Source organism: Salvelinus alpinus, chromosome 26, assembly GCF_045679555.1.
Source record: "Salvelinus alpinus chromosome 26, SLU_Salpinus.1, whole genome shotgun sequence".
In the NCBI taxonomy this organism is placed as follows: domain Eukaryota; kingdom Metazoa; phylum Chordata; class Actinopteri; order Salmoniformes; family Salmonidae; genus Salvelinus; species Salvelinus alpinus.
Genome location: NC_092111.1, coordinates 5,618,152 through 5,633,598, shown reverse-complemented (window position 1 = coordinate 5,633,598; position 15,447 = coordinate 5,618,152). Strand labels below are relative to the sequence as shown.

The 15,447-nt window shown below is 43.1% G+C and overlaps 16 non-coding genes across 16 annotated transcripts; all 16 read right to left on the bottom strand.

Moving 5' to 3' along the window:
• Positions 1-233: 233 nt before the first annotated feature.
• trnal-uag (transfer RNA leucine (anticodon UAG)) lies at positions 234-315 on the bottom strand. Its single transcript has one exon. It is a non-coding gene; the product is annotated as a tRNA-Leu (tRNA).
• Positions 316-1,174: 859 nt separating this feature from the next.
• Positions 1,175-1,256, bottom strand: trnal-uag (transfer RNA leucine (anticodon UAG)). The gene has a single exon. It is a non-coding gene; the product is annotated as a tRNA-Leu (tRNA).
• Positions 1,257-2,287: 1,031 nt separating this feature from the next.
• trnal-uag (transfer RNA leucine (anticodon UAG)) lies at positions 2,288-2,369 on the bottom strand. Its single transcript has one exon. It is a non-coding gene; the product is annotated as a tRNA-Leu (tRNA).
• Positions 2,370-3,235: 866 nt separating this feature from the next.
• trnal-uag (transfer RNA leucine (anticodon UAG)) lies at positions 3,236-3,317 on the bottom strand. The gene has a single exon. It is a non-coding gene; the product is annotated as a tRNA-Leu (tRNA).
• An 866-nt stretch (positions 3,318-4,183) lies between these two features.
• On the bottom strand, positions 4,184-4,265 carry trnal-uag (transfer RNA leucine (anticodon UAG)). The gene has a single exon. It is a non-coding gene; the product is annotated as a tRNA-Leu (tRNA).
• Positions 4,266-5,131: 866 nt separating this feature from the next.
• On the bottom strand, positions 5,132-5,213 carry trnal-uag (transfer RNA leucine (anticodon UAG)). Its single transcript has one exon. It is a non-coding gene; the product is annotated as a tRNA-Leu (tRNA).
• Positions 5,214-6,079: 866 nt separating this feature from the next.
• Positions 6,080-6,161, bottom strand: trnal-uag (transfer RNA leucine (anticodon UAG)). Its single transcript has one exon. It is a non-coding gene; the product is annotated as a tRNA-Leu (tRNA).
• Positions 6,162-7,027: 866 nt separating this feature from the next.
• trnal-uag (transfer RNA leucine (anticodon UAG)) lies at positions 7,028-7,109 on the bottom strand. Its single transcript has one exon. It is a non-coding gene; the product is annotated as a tRNA-Leu (tRNA).
• Positions 7,110-7,975: 866 nt separating this feature from the next.
• Positions 7,976-8,057, bottom strand: trnal-uag (transfer RNA leucine (anticodon UAG)). The gene has a single exon. It is a non-coding gene; the product is annotated as a tRNA-Leu (tRNA).
• An 866-nt stretch (positions 8,058-8,923) lies between these two features.
• On the bottom strand, positions 8,924-9,005 carry trnal-uag (transfer RNA leucine (anticodon UAG)). The gene has a single exon. It is a non-coding gene; the product is annotated as a tRNA-Leu (tRNA).
• Positions 9,006-9,871: 866 nt separating this feature from the next.
• On the bottom strand, positions 9,872-9,953 carry trnal-uag (transfer RNA leucine (anticodon UAG)). The gene has a single exon. It is a non-coding gene; the product is annotated as a tRNA-Leu (tRNA).
• Positions 9,954-10,819: 866 nt separating this feature from the next.
• Positions 10,820-10,901, bottom strand: trnal-uag (transfer RNA leucine (anticodon UAG)). Its single transcript has one exon. It is a non-coding gene; the product is annotated as a tRNA-Leu (tRNA).
• An 855-nt stretch (positions 10,902-11,756) lies between these two features.
• trnal-uag (transfer RNA leucine (anticodon UAG)) lies at positions 11,757-11,838 on the bottom strand. Its single transcript has one exon. It is a non-coding gene; the product is annotated as a tRNA-Leu (tRNA).
• An 855-nt stretch (positions 11,839-12,693) lies between these two features.
• trnal-uag (transfer RNA leucine (anticodon UAG)) lies at positions 12,694-12,775 on the bottom strand. Its single transcript has one exon. It is a non-coding gene; the product is annotated as a tRNA-Leu (tRNA).
• Positions 12,776-13,630: 855 nt separating this feature from the next.
• trnal-uag (transfer RNA leucine (anticodon UAG)) lies at positions 13,631-13,712 on the bottom strand. Its single transcript has one exon. It is a non-coding gene; the product is annotated as a tRNA-Leu (tRNA).
• Positions 13,713-14,567: 855 nt separating this feature from the next.
• Positions 14,568-14,649, bottom strand: trnal-uag (transfer RNA leucine (anticodon UAG)). Its single transcript has one exon. It is a non-coding gene; the product is annotated as a tRNA-Leu (tRNA).
• Positions 14,650-15,447: the final 798 nt, after the last annotated feature.

The window sequence follows — 15,447 nt, the reverse complement described above, 5'->3', positions numbered from 1 at the left end:
CTATGTCTGAAGAGCACATTTGTAGACCTCTTTAACAAGCTCAGAAAGGTGGATCTCGGCCAGCTGGTGGGAGGGGCCACCGCTATAGCACAGGACGAGGTAGTTAAGGCAATTTAGTGCTAAAGATGGCAGCGGTGTTATTTCCCTTGTATTTCCTTTGTATGAATATGGAAACGCTACCAAAGTTTGAATTGACCAAAAAGACCGAAGACTTGCACAAACAGCCACAAGAATTGCAGCGGTGGGATTCGAACCCACGCCTCCAGAGAGACTGGAGCCTAAATCCAGCGCCTTAGACCACTCGGCCACGCTACCTTTCACCATCAAAAACCCCAAACTTTGTCAACGGTTCCCTAAGCCTGCTAAGCTCCCATTAATTTCGGTCTCTTCTTTTTTCTTCCTTGCTTTCTCTTCCTGTCTCAACACATTATTTGTTTTGCTGCTATGTCTGAAGAGCACTTTTATAGAGCCCTTTACTAAACTCAGAAAGGTGGATCTCGGGACAACTGGTAGGAGGACCACCGCTATAGCACAGGAAGTGGTAATTAAGGCAATGTAGTGCTAATTCAATGTGTTCTGGACTCATGGGTTCGACTACACACAACATTTCTTATTTCCCTTGTAAGAATATTGAAACGCTGCAAAAGATTGGATTGAGTAAAGAGATGCCTACACTGCTGCTTTGCACAAAAATTTACAACATCAAAGATTGCAGCATTGTGATACAAAGCTAATCCTCCTGAATGACTTGAGCCTAAATCCAGTGCCTTAGACCACTCTGCAACGCTACCCAGCCTCTTCCTCAAAGTCACACTTTCTCATCTGTTACCTAGGCTTGCTAAGCTCCCATTAATTTCAACCTCTTCTTTTATCCTTTTTCATTTCATTTTCTTCATTTATATCATGTTGCTTTTTCTTCCTGTGTCAACACATCATTTGTTTTTGCTGCTATGTCTGAAGAGCACATTTGTAGACCTCTTTAACAAGCTCAGAAAGGTGGATCTCGGCCAGCTGGTGGGAGGGGCCACAGCTATAGCACAGGACGAGGTAGTTAAGGCAATTTAGTGCTAAAGATGGCAGCGGTGTTATTTCCCTTGTATTTCCTTTGTATGAATATGGAAACGCTACCAAAGTTTGAATTGACCAAAAAGACTTGCACAAACAGCTACAAGAATTGCAGCGGTGGGATTCGAACCCACGGCTCCAGAGAGACTGGAGCCTAAATCCAGCGCCTTAGACCACTCGGCCACGCTACCTTTCACCATCAAAAACCCCAAACTTTGTCAACGGTTCCCTAAGCCTGCTAAGCTCCCATTAATTTCGGTCTCTTCTTTTTTCTTCCTTGCTTTCTCTTCCTGTCTCAACACATTATTTGTTTTGCTGCTATGTCTGAAGAGCACTTTTATAGAGCCCTTTACTAAACTCAGAAAGGTGGATCTCGGGACAACTGGTAGGAGGACCACCGCTATAGCACAGGAAGTGGTAATTAAGGCAATGTAGTGCTAATTCAATGTGTTCTGGACTCATGGGTTCGACTACACACAACATTTCTTATTTCCCTTGTAAGAATATTGGCCCTTTACTAAACTCAGAAAGGTGGATCTCGGGACAACTGGTAGGAGGACCACCGCTATAGCACAGGAAGTGGTAATTAAGGCAATGTAGTGCTAATTCAATGTGTTCTGGACTCATGGGTTCGACTACACACAACATTTCTTATTTCCCTTGTAAGAATATTGAAACGCTGCAAAAGATTGGATTGAGTAAAGAGATGCCTACACTGCTGCTTTGCACAAAAATTTACAACATCAAAGATTGCAGCATTGTGATACAAAGCTAATCCTCCTGAATGACTTGAGCCTAAATCCAGTGCCTTAGACCACTCTGCAACGCTACCCAGCCTCTTCCTCAAAGTCACACTTTCTCATCTGTTACCTAGGCTTGCTAAGCTCCCATTAATTTCAACCTCTTCTTTTATCCTTTTTCATTTCATTTTCTTCATTTATATCATGTTGCTTTTTCTTCCTGTGTCAACACATCATTTGTTTTTGCTGCTATGTCTGAAGAGCACATTTGTAGACCTCTTTAACAAGCTCAGAAAGGTGGATCTCGGCCAGCTGGTGGGAGGGGCCACAGCTATAGCACAGGACGAGGTAGTTAAGGCAATTTAGTGCTAAAGATGGCAGCGGTGTTATTTCCCTTGTATTTCCTTTGTATGAATATGGAAACGCTACCAAAGTTTGAATTGACCAAAAAGACCGAAGACTTGCACAAACAGCCACAAGAATTGCAGCGGTGGGATTCGAACCCACGCCTCCAGAGAGACTGGAGCCTAAATCCAGCGCCTTAGACCACTCGGCCACGCTACCTTTCACCATCAAAAACCCCAAACTTTGTCAACGGTTCCCTAAGCCTGCTAAGCTCCCATTAATTTCGGTCTCTTCTTTTTTCTTCCTTGCTTTCTCTTCCTGTCTCAACACATTATTTGTTTTGCTGCTATGTCTGAAGAGCACTTTTATAGAGCCCTTTACTAAACTCAGAAAGGTGGATCTCGGGACAACTGGTAGGAGGACCACCGCTATAGCACAGGAAGTGGTAATTAAGGCAATGTAGTGCTAATTCAATGTGTTCTGGACTCATGGGTTCGACTACACACAACATTTCTTATTTCCCTTGTAAGAATATTGAAACGCTGCAAAAGATTGGATTGAGTAAAGAGATGCCTACACTGCTGCTTTGCACAAAAATTTACAACATCAAAGATTGCAGCATTGTGATACAAAGCTAATCCTCCTGAATGACTTGAGCCTAAATCCAGTGCCTTAGACCACTCTGCAACGCTACCCAGCCTCTTCCTCAAAGTCACACTTTCTCATCTGTTACCTAGGCTTGCTAAGCTCCCATTAATTTCAACCTCTTCTTTTATCCTTTTTCATTTCATTTTCTTCATTTATATCATGTTGCTTTTTCTTCCTGTGTCAACACATCATTTGTTTTTGCTGCTATGTCTGAAGAGCACATTTGTAGACCTCTTTAACAAGCTCAGAAAGGTGGATCTCGGCCAGCTGGTGGGAGGGGCCACAGCTATAGCACAGGACGAGGTAGTTAAGGCAATTTAGTGCTAAAGATGGCAGCGGTGTTATTTCCCTTGTATTTCCTTTGTATGAATATGGAAACGCTACCAAAGTTTGAATTGACCAAAAAGACCGAAGACTTGCACAAACAGCCACAAGAATTGCAGCGGTGGGATTCGAACCCACGCCTCCAGAGAGACTGGAGCCTAAATCCAGCGCCTTAGACCACTCGGCCACGCTACCTTTCACCATCAAAAACCCCAAACTTTGTCAACGGTTCCCTAAGCCTGCTAAGCTCCCATTAATTTCGGTCTCTTCTTTTTTCTTCCTTGCTTTCTCTTCCTGTCTCAACACATTATTTGTTTTGCTGCTATGTCTGAAGAGCACTTTTATAGAGCCCTTTACTAAACTCAGAAAGGTGGATCTCGGGACAACTAGTAGGAGGACCACCGCTATAGCACAGGAAGTGGTAATTAAGGCAATGTAGTGCTAATTCAATGTGTTCTGGACTCATGGGTTCGACTACACACAACATTTCTTATTTCCCTTGTAAGAATATTGAAACGCTGCAAAAGATTGGATTGAGTAAAGAGATGCCTACACTGATGCTTTGCACAAAAATTTACAACATCAAAGATTGCAGCATTGTGAAACAAAGCTAATCCTCCTGAATGACTTGAGCCTAAATCCAGTGCCTTAGACCACTCTGCAACGCTACCCAGCCTCTTCCTCAAAGTCACACTTTCTCATCTGTTACCTAGGCTTGCTAAGCTCCCATTAATTTCAACCTCTTCTTTTATCCTTTTTCATTTCATTTTCTTCATTTATATCATGTTGCTTTTTCTTCCTGTGTCAACACATCATTTGTTTTTGCTGCTATGTCTGAAGAGCACATTTGTAGACCTCTTTAACAAGCTCAGAAAGGTGGATCTCGGCCAGCTGGTGGGAGGGGCCACAGCTATAGCACAGGACGAGGTAGTTAAGGCAATTTAGTGCTAAAGATGGCAGCGGTGTTATTTCCCTTGTATTTCCTTTGTATGAATATGGAAACGCTACCAAAGTTTGAATTGACCAAAAAGACCGAAGACTTGCACAAACAGCAACAAGGATGGCAGCGGTGGGATTCGAACCCACGCCTCCAGAGAGACTGGAGCCTAAATCCAGCGCCTTAGACCACTCGGCCACGCTACCGTTCACCATCAAAAGCCCCAAACTTTGTCAACGGTTCCCTAAGCCTGCTAAGCTCCCATTAATTTCGGTCTCTTCTTTTTTCTTCCTTGCTTTCTCTTCCTGTCTCAACACATTATTTGTTTTGCTGCTATGTCTGAAGAGCACTTTTATAGAGCCCTTTACTAAACTCAGAAAGGTGGATCTCGGGACAACTGGTAGGAGGACCACCGCTATAGCACAGGAAGTGGTAATTAAGGCAATGTAGTGCTAATTCAATGTGTTCTGGACTCATGGGTTCGACTACACACAACATTTCTTATTTCCCTTGTAAGAATATTGAAACGCTGCAAAAGATTGGATTGAGTAAAGAGATGCCTACACTGCTGCTTTGCACAAAAATTTACAACATCAAAGATTGCAGCATTGTGATACAAAGCTAATCCTCCTGAATGACTTGAGCCTAAATCCAGTGCCTTAGACCACTCTGCAACGCTACCCAGCCTCTTCCTCAAAGTCACACTTTCTCATCTGTTACCTAGGCTTGCTAAGCTCCCATTAATTTCAACCTCTTCTTTTATCCTTTTTCATTTCATTTTCTTCATTTATATCATGTTGCTTTTTCTTCCTGTGTCAACACATCATTTGTTTTTGCTGCTATGTCTGAAGAGCACATTTGTAGACCTCTTTAACAAGCTCAGAAAGGTGGATCTCGGCCAGCTGGTGGGAGGGGCCACAGCTATAGCACAGGACGAGGTAGTTAAGGCAATTTAGTGCTAAAGATGGCAGCGGTGTTATTTCCCTTGTATTTCCTTTGTATGAATATGGAAACGCTACCAAAGTTTGAATTGACCAAAAAGACCGAAGACTTGCACAAACAGCCACAAGAATTGCAGCGGTGGGATTCGAACCCACGCCTCCAGAGAGACTGGAGCCTAAATCCAGCGCCTTAGACCACTCGGCCACGCTACCTTTCACCATCAAAAACCCCAAACTTTGTCAACGGTTCCCTAAGCCTGCTAAGCTCCCATTAATTTCGGTCTCTTCTTTTTTCTTCCTTGCTTTCTCTTCCTGTCTCAACACATTATTTGTTTTGCTGCTATGTCTGAAGAGCACTTTTATAGAGCCCTTTACTAAACTCAGAAAGGTGGATCTCGGGACAACTGGTAGGAGGACCACCGCTATAGCACAGGAAGTGGTAATTAAGGCAATGTAGTGCTAATTCAATGTGTTCTGGACTCATGGGTTCGACTACACACAACATTTCTTATTTCCCTTGTAAGAATATTGAAACGCTGCAAAAGATTGGATTGAGTAAAGAGATGCCTACACTGCTGCTTTGCACAAAAATTTACAACATCAAAGATTGCAGCATTGTGATACAAAGCTAATCCTCCTGAATGACTTGAGCCTAAATCCAGTGCCTTAGACCACTCTGCAACGCTACCCAGCCTCTTCCTCAAAGTCACACTTTCTCATCTGTTACCTAGGCTTGCTAAGCTCCCATTAATTTCAACCTCTTCTTTTATCCTTTTTCATTTCATTTTCTTCATTTATATCATGTTGCTTTTTCTTCCTGTGTCAACACATCATTTGTTTTTGCTGCTATGTCTGAAGAGCACATTTGTAGACCTCTTTAACAAGCTCAGAAAGGTGGATCTCGGCCAGCTGGTGGGAGGGGCCACAGCTATAGCACAGGACGAGGTAGTTAAGGCAATTTAGTGCTAAAGATGGCAGCGGTGTTATTTCCCTTGTATTTCCTTTGTATGAATATGGAAACGCTACCAAAGTTTGAATTGACCAAAAAGACCGAAGACTTGCACAAACAGCAACAAGGATGGCAGCGGTGGGATTCGAACCCACGCCTCCAGAGAGACTGGAGCCTAAATCCAGCGCCTTAGACCACTCGGCCACGCTACCGTTCACCATCAAAAGCCCCAAACTTTGTCAACGGTTCCCTAAGCCTGCTAAGCTCCCATTAATTTCGGTCTCTTCTTTTTTCTTCCTTGCTTTCTCTTCCTGTCTCAACACATTATTTGTTTTGCTGCTATGTCTGAAGAGCACTTTTATAGAGCCCTTTACTAAACTCAGAAAGGTGGATCTCGGGACAACTGGTAGGAGGACCACCGCTATAGCACAGGAAGTGGTAATTAAGGCAATGTAGTGCTAATTCAATGTGTTCTGGACTCATGGGTTCGACTACACACAACATTTCTTATTTCCCTTGTAAGAATATTGAAACGCTGCAAAAGATTGGATTGAGTAAAGAGATGCCTACACTGCTGCTTTGCACAAAAATTTACAACATCAAAGATTGCAGCATTGTGATACAAAGCTAATCCTCCTGAATGACTTGAGCCTAAATCCAGTGCCTTAGACCACTCTGCAACGCTACCCAGCCTCTTCCTCAAAGTCACACTTTCTCATCTGTTACCTAGGCTTGCTAAGCTCCCATTAATTTCAACCTCTTCTTTTATCCTTTTTCATTTCATTTTCTTCATTTATATCATGTTGCTTTTTCTTCCTGTGTCAACACATCATTTGTTTTTGCTGCTATGTCTGAAGAGCACATTTGTAGACCTCTTTAACAAGCTCAGAAAGGTGGATCTCGGCCAGCTGGTGGGAGGGGCCACAGCTATAGCACAGGACGAGGTAGTTAAGGCAATTTAGTGCTAAAGATGGCAGCGGTGTTATTTCCCTTGTATTTCCTTTGTATGAATATGGAAACGCTACCAAAGTTTGAATTGACCAAAAAGACCGAAGACTTGCACAAACAGCCACAAGAATTGCAGCGGTGGGATTCGAACCCACGCCTCCAGAGAGACTGGAGCCTAAATCCAGCGCCTTAGACCACTCGGCCACGCTACCTTTCACCATCAAAAACCCCAAACTTTGTCAACGGTTCCCTAAGCCTGCTAAGCTCCCATTAATTTCGGTCTCTTCTTTTTTCTTCCTTGCTTTCTCTTCCTGTCTCAACACATTATTTGTTTTGCTGCTATGTCTGAAGAGCACTTTTATAGAGCCCTTTACTAAACTCAGAAAGGTGGATCTCGGGACAACTGGTAGGAGGACCACCGCTATAGCACAGGAAGTGGTAATTAAGGCAATGTAGTGCTAATTCAATGTGTTCTGGACTCATGGGTTCGACTACACACAACATTTCTTATTTCCCTTGTAAGAATATTGAAACGCTGCAAAAGATTGGATTGAGTAAAGAGATGCCTACACTGCTGCTTTGCACAAAAATTTACAACATCAAAGATTGCAGCATTGTGATACAAAGCTAATCCTCCTGAATGACTTGAGCCTAAATCCAGTGCCTTAGACCACTCTGCAACGCTACCCAGCCTCTTCCTCAAAGTCACACTTTCTCATCTGTTACCTAGGCTTGCTAAGCTCCCATTAATTTCAACCTCTTCTTTTATCCTTTTTCATTTCATTTTCTTCATTTATATCATGTTGCTTTTTCTTCCTGTGTCAACACATCATTTGTTTTTGCTGCTATGTCTGAAGAGCACATTTGTAGACCTCTTTAACAAGCTCAGAAAGGTGGATCTCGGCCAGCTGGTGGGAGGGGCCACAGCTATAGCACAGGACGAGGTAGTTAAGGCAATTTAGTGCTAAAGATGGCAGCGGTGTTATTTCCCTTGTATTTCCTTTGTATGAATATGGAAACGCTACCAAAGTTTGAATTGACCAAAAAGACCGAAGACTTGCACAAACAGCAACAAGGATGGCAGCGGTGGGATTCGAACCCACGCCTCCAGAGAGACTGGAGCCTAAATCCAGCGCCTTAGACCACTCGGCCACGCTACCGTTCACCATCAAAAGCCCCAAACTTTGTCAACGGTTCCCTAAGCCTGCTAAGCTCCCATTAATTTCGGTCTCTTCTTTTTTCTTCCTTGCTTTCTCTTCCTGTCTCAACACATTATTTGTTTTGCTGCTATGTCTGAAGAGCACTTTTATAGAGCCCTTTACTAAACTCAGAAAGGTGGATCTCGGGACAACTGGTAGGAGGACCACCGCTATAGCACAGGAAGTGGTAATTAAGGCAATGTAGTGCTAATTCAATGTGTTCTGGACTCATGGGTTCGACTACACACAACATTTCTTATTTCCCTTGTAAGAATATTGAAACGCTGCAAAAGATTGGATTGAGTAAAGAGATGCCTACACTGCTGCTTTGCACAAAAATTTACAACATCAAAGATTGCAGCATTGTGATACAAAGCTAATCCTCCTGAATGACTTGAGCCTAAATCCAGTGCCTTAGACCACTCTGCAACGCTACCCAGCCTCTTCCTCAAAGTCACACTTTCTCATCTGTTACCTAGGCTTGCTAAGCTCCCATTAATTTCAACCTCTTCTTTTATCCTTTTTCATTTCATTTTCTTCATTTATATCATGTTGCTTTTTCTTCCTGTGTCAACACATCATTTGTTTTTGCTGCTATGTCTGAAGAGCACATTTGTAGACCTCTTTAACAAGCTCAGAAAGGTGGATCTCGGCCAGCTGGTGGGAGGGGCCACAGCTATAGCACAGGACGAGGTAGTTAAGGCAATTTAGTGCTAAAGATGGCAGCGGTGTTATTTCCCTTGTATTTCCTTTGTATGAATATGGAAACGCTACCAAAGTTTGAATTGACCAAAAAGACCGAAGACTTGCACAAACAGCCACAAGAATTGCAGCGGTGGGATTCGAACCCACGCCTCCAGAGAGACTGGAGCCTAAATCCAGCGCCTTAGACCACTCGGCCACGCTACCTTTCACCATCAAAAACCCCAAACTTTGTCAACGGTTCCCTAAGCCTGCTAAGCTCCCATTAATTTCGGTCTCTTCTTTTTTCTTCCTTGCTTTCTCTTCCTGTCTCAACACATTATTTGTTTTGCTGCTATGTCTGAAGAGCACTTTTATAGAGCCCTTTACTAAACTCAGAAAGGTGGATCTCGGGACAACTGGTAGGAGGACCACCGCTATAGCACAGGAAGTGGTAATTAAGGCAATGTAGTGCTAATTCAATGTGTTCTGGACTCATGGGTTCGACTACACACAACATTTCTTATTTCCCTTGTAAGAATATTGAAACGCTGCAAAAGATTGGATTGAGTAAAGAGATGCCTACACTGCTGCTTTGCACAAAAATTTACAACATCAAAGATTGCAGCATTGTGATACAAAGCTAATCCTCCTGAATGACTTGAGCCTAAATCCAGTGCCTTAGACCACTCTGCAACGCTACCCAGCCTCTTCCTCAAAGTCACACTTTCTCATCTGTTACCTAGGCTTGCTAAGCTCCCATTAATTTCAACCTCTTCTTTTATCCTTTTTCATTTCATTTTCTTCATTTATATCATGTTGCTTTTTCTTCCTGTGTCAACACATCATTTGTTTTTGCTGCTATGTCTGAAGAGCACATTTGTAGACCTCTTTAACAAGCTCAGAAAGGTGGATCTCGGCCAGCTGGTGGGAGGGGCCACAGCTATAGCACAGGACGAGGTAGTTAAGGCAATTTAGTGCTAAAGATGGCAGCGGTGTTATTTCCCTTGTATTTCCTTTGTATGAATATGGAAACGCTACCAAAGTTTGAATTGACCAAAAAGACCGAAGACTTGCACAAACAGCCACAAGAATTGCAGCGGTGGGATTCGAACCCACGCCTCCAGAGAGACTGGAGCCTAAATCCAGCGCCTTAGACCACTCGGCCACGCTACCTTTCACCATCAAAAACCCCAAACTTTGTCAACGGTTCCCTAAGCCTGCTAAGCTCCCATTAATTTCGGTCTCTTCTTTTTTCTTCCTTGCTTTCTCTTCCTGTCTCAACACATTATTTGTTTTGCTGCTATGTCTGAAGAGCACTTTTATAGAGCCCTTTACTAAACTCAGAAAGGTGGATCTCGGGACAACTGGTAGGAGGACCACCGCTATAGCACAGGAAGTGGTAATTAAGGCAATGTAGTGCTAATTCAATGTGTTCTGGACTCATGGGTTCGACTACACACAACATTTCTTATTTCCCTTGTAAGAATATTGAAACGCTGCAAAAGATTGGATTGAGTAAAGAGATGCCTACACTGCTGCTTTGCACAAAAATTTACAACATCAAAGATTGCAGCATTGTGATACAAAGCTAATCCTCCTGAATGACTTGAGCCTAAATCCAGTGCCTTAGACCACTCTGCAACGCTACCCAGCCTCTTCCTCAAAGTCACACTTTCTCATCTGTTACCTAGGCTTGCTAAGCTCCCATTAATTTCAACCTCTTCTTTTATCCTTTTTCATTTCATTTTCTTCATTTATATCATGTTGCTTTTTCTTCCTGTGTCAACACATCATTTGTTTTTGCTGCTATGTCTGAAGAGCACATTTGTAGACCTCTTTAACAAGCTCAGAAAGGTGGATCTCGGCCAGCTGGTGGGAGGGGCCACAGCTATAGCACAGGACGAGGTAGTTAAGGCAATTTAGTGCTAAAGATGGCAGCGGTGTTATTTCCCTTGTATTTCCTTTGTATGAATATGGAAACGCTACCAAAGTTTGAATTGACCAAAAAGACCGAAGACTTGCACAAACAGCCACAAGAATTGCAGCGGTGGGATTCGAACCCACGCCTCCAGAGAGACTGGAGCCTAAATCCAGCGCCTTAGACCACTCGGCCACGCTACCTTTCACCATCAAAAACCCCAAACTTTGTCAACGGTTCCCTAAGCCTGCTAAGCTCCCATTAATTTCGGTCTCTTCTTTTTTCTTCCTTGCTTTCTCTTCCTGTCTCAACACATTATTTGTTTTGCTGCTATGTCTGAAGAGCACTTTTATAGAGCCCTTTACTAAACTCAGAAAGGTGGATCTCGGGACAACTGGTAGGAGGACCACCGCTATAGCACAGGAAGTGGTAATTAAGGCAATGTAGTGCTAATTCAATGTGTTCTGGACTCATGGGTTCGACTACACACAACATTTCTTATTTCCCTTGTAAGAATATTGAAACGCTGCAAAAGATTGGATTGAGTAAAGAGATGCCTACACTGCTGCTTTGCACAAAAATTTACAACATCAAAGATTGCAGCATTGTGATACAAAGCTAATCCTCCTGAATGACTTGAGCCTAAATCCAGTGCCTTAGACCACTCTGCAACGCTACCCAGCCTCTTCCTCAAAGTCACACTTTCTCATCTGTTACCTAGTCTTGCTAAGCTCCCATTAATTTCAACCTCTTCTTTTATCCTTTTTCATTTCATTTTCTTCATTTATATCATGTTGCTTTTTCTTCCTGTGTCAACACATCATTTGTTTTTGCTGCTATGTCTGAAGAGCACATTTGTAGACCTCTTTAACAAGCTCAGAAAGGTGGATCTCGGCCAGCTGGTGGGAGGGGCCACCGCTATAGCACAGGACGAGGTAGTTAAGGCAATTTAGTGCTAAAGATGGCAGCGGTGTTATTTCCCTTGTATGAATATGGAAACGCTACCAAAGTTTGAATTGACCAAAAAGACTGAAGACTTGCACAAACAGCAACAAGGATGGCAGCGATGGGATTCGAACCCACGCCTCCAGAGAGACTGGAGCCTAAATCCAGCGCCTTAGACCACTCGGCCACGCTACCGTTCACCGTCAATAACCCCAAACTTTGTCAACTGTTCCCTAAGCCTGCTAAGCTCCCATTAATTTCGGTCTCTTCTTTTTTCTTCCTTGCTTTCTCTTCCTGTCTCAACACATTATTTGTTTTGCTGCTATGTCTGAAGAGCACTTTTATAGAGCCCTTTACTAAACTCAGAAAGGTGGATCTCGGGACAACTGGTAAGAGGACCACCGCTATAGCACAGGAAGTGGTAATTAAGGCAATGTAGTGCTAATTCAATGTGTTCTGGACTCGTGGGTTCGACTACACACAACATTTCTTATTTCCCTTGTAAGAATATTGAAACGCTGCAAAAGATTGGATTGAGTAAAGAGATGCCTACACTGATGCTTTGCACAAACATTGACAACATCAAAGATTGCAGCATTGTGATACAAAGCCAATCCTCCAGAATGACTTGAGCCTAAATCCAGTGCCTTAGACCACTCTGCAACGCTACCCAGCCTCTTCCTCAAAGTCACACTTTCTCATCTGTTACCTAGTCTTGCTAAGCTCCCATTAATTTCAACCTCTTCTTTTATCCTTTTTCATTTCATTTTCTTCATTTATATCATGTTGCTTTTTCTTCCTGTGTCAACACATCATTTGTTTTTGCTGCTATGTCTGAAGAGCACATTTGTAGACCTCTTTAACAAGCTCAGAAAGGTGGATCTCGGCCAGCTGGTGGGAGGGGCCACCGCTATAGCACAGGACGAGGTAGTTAAGGCAATTTAGTGCTAAAGATGGCAGCGGTGTTATTTCCCTTGTATGAATATGGAAACGCTACCAAAGTTTGAATTGACCAAAAAGACCGAAGACTTGCACAAACAGCAACAAGGATGGCAGCGGTGGGATTCGAACCCACGCCTCCAGAGAGACTGGAGCCTAAATCCAGCGCCTTAGACCACTCGGCCACGCTACCGTTCACCGTCAATAACCCCAAACTTTGTCAACTGTTCCCTAAGCCTGCTAAGCTCCCATTAATTTCAGTCTCTTCTTTTTTCTTCCTTGCTTTCTCTTCCTGTCTCAACACATTATTTGTTTTGCTGCTATGTCTGAAGAGCACTTTTATAGAGCCCTTTACTAAACTCAGAAAGGTGGATCTCGGGACAACTGGTAAGAGGACCACCGCTATAGCACAGGAAGTGGTAATTAAGGCAATGTAGTGCTAATTCAATGTGTTCTGGACTCGTGGGTTCGACTACACACAACATTTCTTATTTCCCTTGTAAGAATATTGAAACGCTGCAAAAGATTGGATTGAGTAAAGAGATGCCTACACTGATGCTTTGCACAAACATTGACAACATCAAAGATTGCAGCATTGTGATACAAAGCCAATCCTCCAGAATGACTTGAGCCTAAATCCAGTGCCTTAGACCACTCAGCAACGCTACCCAGCCTCTTCCTCAAAGTCACACTTTCTCATCTGTTACCTAGTCTTGCTAAGCTCCCATTAATTTCAACCTCTTCTTTTATCCTTTTTCATTTCATTTTCTTCATTTATATCATGTTGCTTTTTCTTCCTGTGTCAACACATCATTTGTTTTTGCTGCTATGTCTGAAGAGCACATTTGTAGACCTCTTTAACAAGCTCAGAAAGGTGGATCTCGGCCAGCTGGTGGGAGGGGCCACCGCTATAGCACAGGACGAGGTAGTTAAGGCAATTTAGTGCTAAAGATGGCAGCGGTGTTATTTCCCTTGTATGAATATGGAAACGCTACCAAAGTTTGAATTGACCAAAAAGACCGAAGACTTGCACAAACAGCAACAAGGATGGCAGCGGTGGGATTCGAACCCACGCCTCCAGAGAGACTGGAGCCTAAATCCAGCACCTTAGACCACTCGGCCACGCTACCATTCACCATCAAAACCCCCAAACTTTGTCAACGGTTCCCTAAGCCTGCTAAGCTCCCATTAATTTCGGTCTCTTCTTTTTTCTTCCTTGCTTTCTCTTCCTGTCTCAACACATTATTTGTTTTGCTGCTATGTCTGAAGAGCACTTTTATAGAGCCCTTTACTAAACTCAGAAAGGTGGATCTCGGGACAACTGGTAAGAGGACCACCGCTATAGCACAGGAAGTGGTAATTAAGGCAATGTAGTGCTAATTCAATGTGTTCTGGACTCGTGGGTTCGACTACACACAACATTTCTTATTTCCCTTGTAAGAATATTGAAACGCTGCAAAAGATTGGATTGAGTAAAGAGATGCCTACACTGATGCTTTGCACAAACATTGACAACATCAAAGATTGCAGCATTGTGATACAAAGCCAATCCTCCAGAATGACTTGAGCCTAAATCCAGTGCCTTAGACCACTCTGCAACGCTACCCAGCCTCTTCCTCAAAGTCACACTTTCTCATCTGTTACCTAGTCTTGCTAAGCTACCATTAATTTCAACCTCTTCTTTTATCCTTTTTCATTTCATTTTCTTCATTTATATCATGTTGCTTTTTCTTCCTGTGTCAACACATCATTTGTGTTTGCTGCTATGTCTGAAGAGCACATTTGTAGACCTCTTTAACAAGCTCAGAAAGGTGGATCTCGGCCAGCTGGTGGGAGGGGCCACCGCTATAGCACAGGACGAGGTAGTTAAGGCAATTTAGTGCTAAAGATGGCAGCGGTGTTATTTCCCTTGTATGAATATGGAAACGCTACCAAAGTTTGAATTGACCAAAAAGACCGAAGACTTGCACAAACAGCAACACGGATGGCAGCGGTGGGATTCAAACCCACACCTCCAGAGAGACTGGAGCCTAAATCCAGCGCATAAGACCACTCGGCCACACTACCGTTCACCATCAATAACCCCAAACTTTGTCAACTGTTCCCTAAGCCTGCTAAGCTCCCAATAATTTCGGTCTCTTCTTTTTTCTTCCTTGCTTTCTCTTCCTGTCTCAACACATTATTTGTTTTGCTGCTATGTCTGAAGAGCACTTTTATAGAGCCCTTTACTAAACTCAGAAAGGTGGATCTCGGGACAACTGGTAAGAGGACCACCGCTATAGCACAGGAAGTGGTAATTAAGGCAATGTAGTGCTAATTCAATGTGTTCTGGACTCGTGGGTTCGACTACACACAACATTTCTTATTTCCCTTGTAAGAATATTGAAACGCTGCAAAAGATTGGATTGAGTAAAGAGATGCCTACACTGATGCTTTGCACAAACATTGACAACATCAAAGATTGCAGCATTGTGATACAAAGCCAATCCTCCAGAATGACTTGAGCCTAAATCCAGTGCCTTAGACCACTCTGCAACGCTACCCAGCCTCTTCCTCAAAGTCACACTTTCTCATCTGTTACCTAGTCTTGCTAAGCTCCCATTAATTTCAACCTCTTCTTTTATCCTTTTTCATTTCATTTTCTTCATTTATATCATGTTGCTTTTTCTTCCTGTGTCAACACATCATTTGTGTTTGCTGCTATGTCTGAAGAGCACATTTGTAGACCTCTTTAACAAGCTCAGAAAGGTGGATCTCGGCCAGCTGGTGGGAGGGGCCACCGCTATAGCACAGGACGAGGTAGTTAAGGCAATTTAGTGCTAAAGATGGCAGCGGTGTTATTTCCCTTGTATGAATATGGAAACG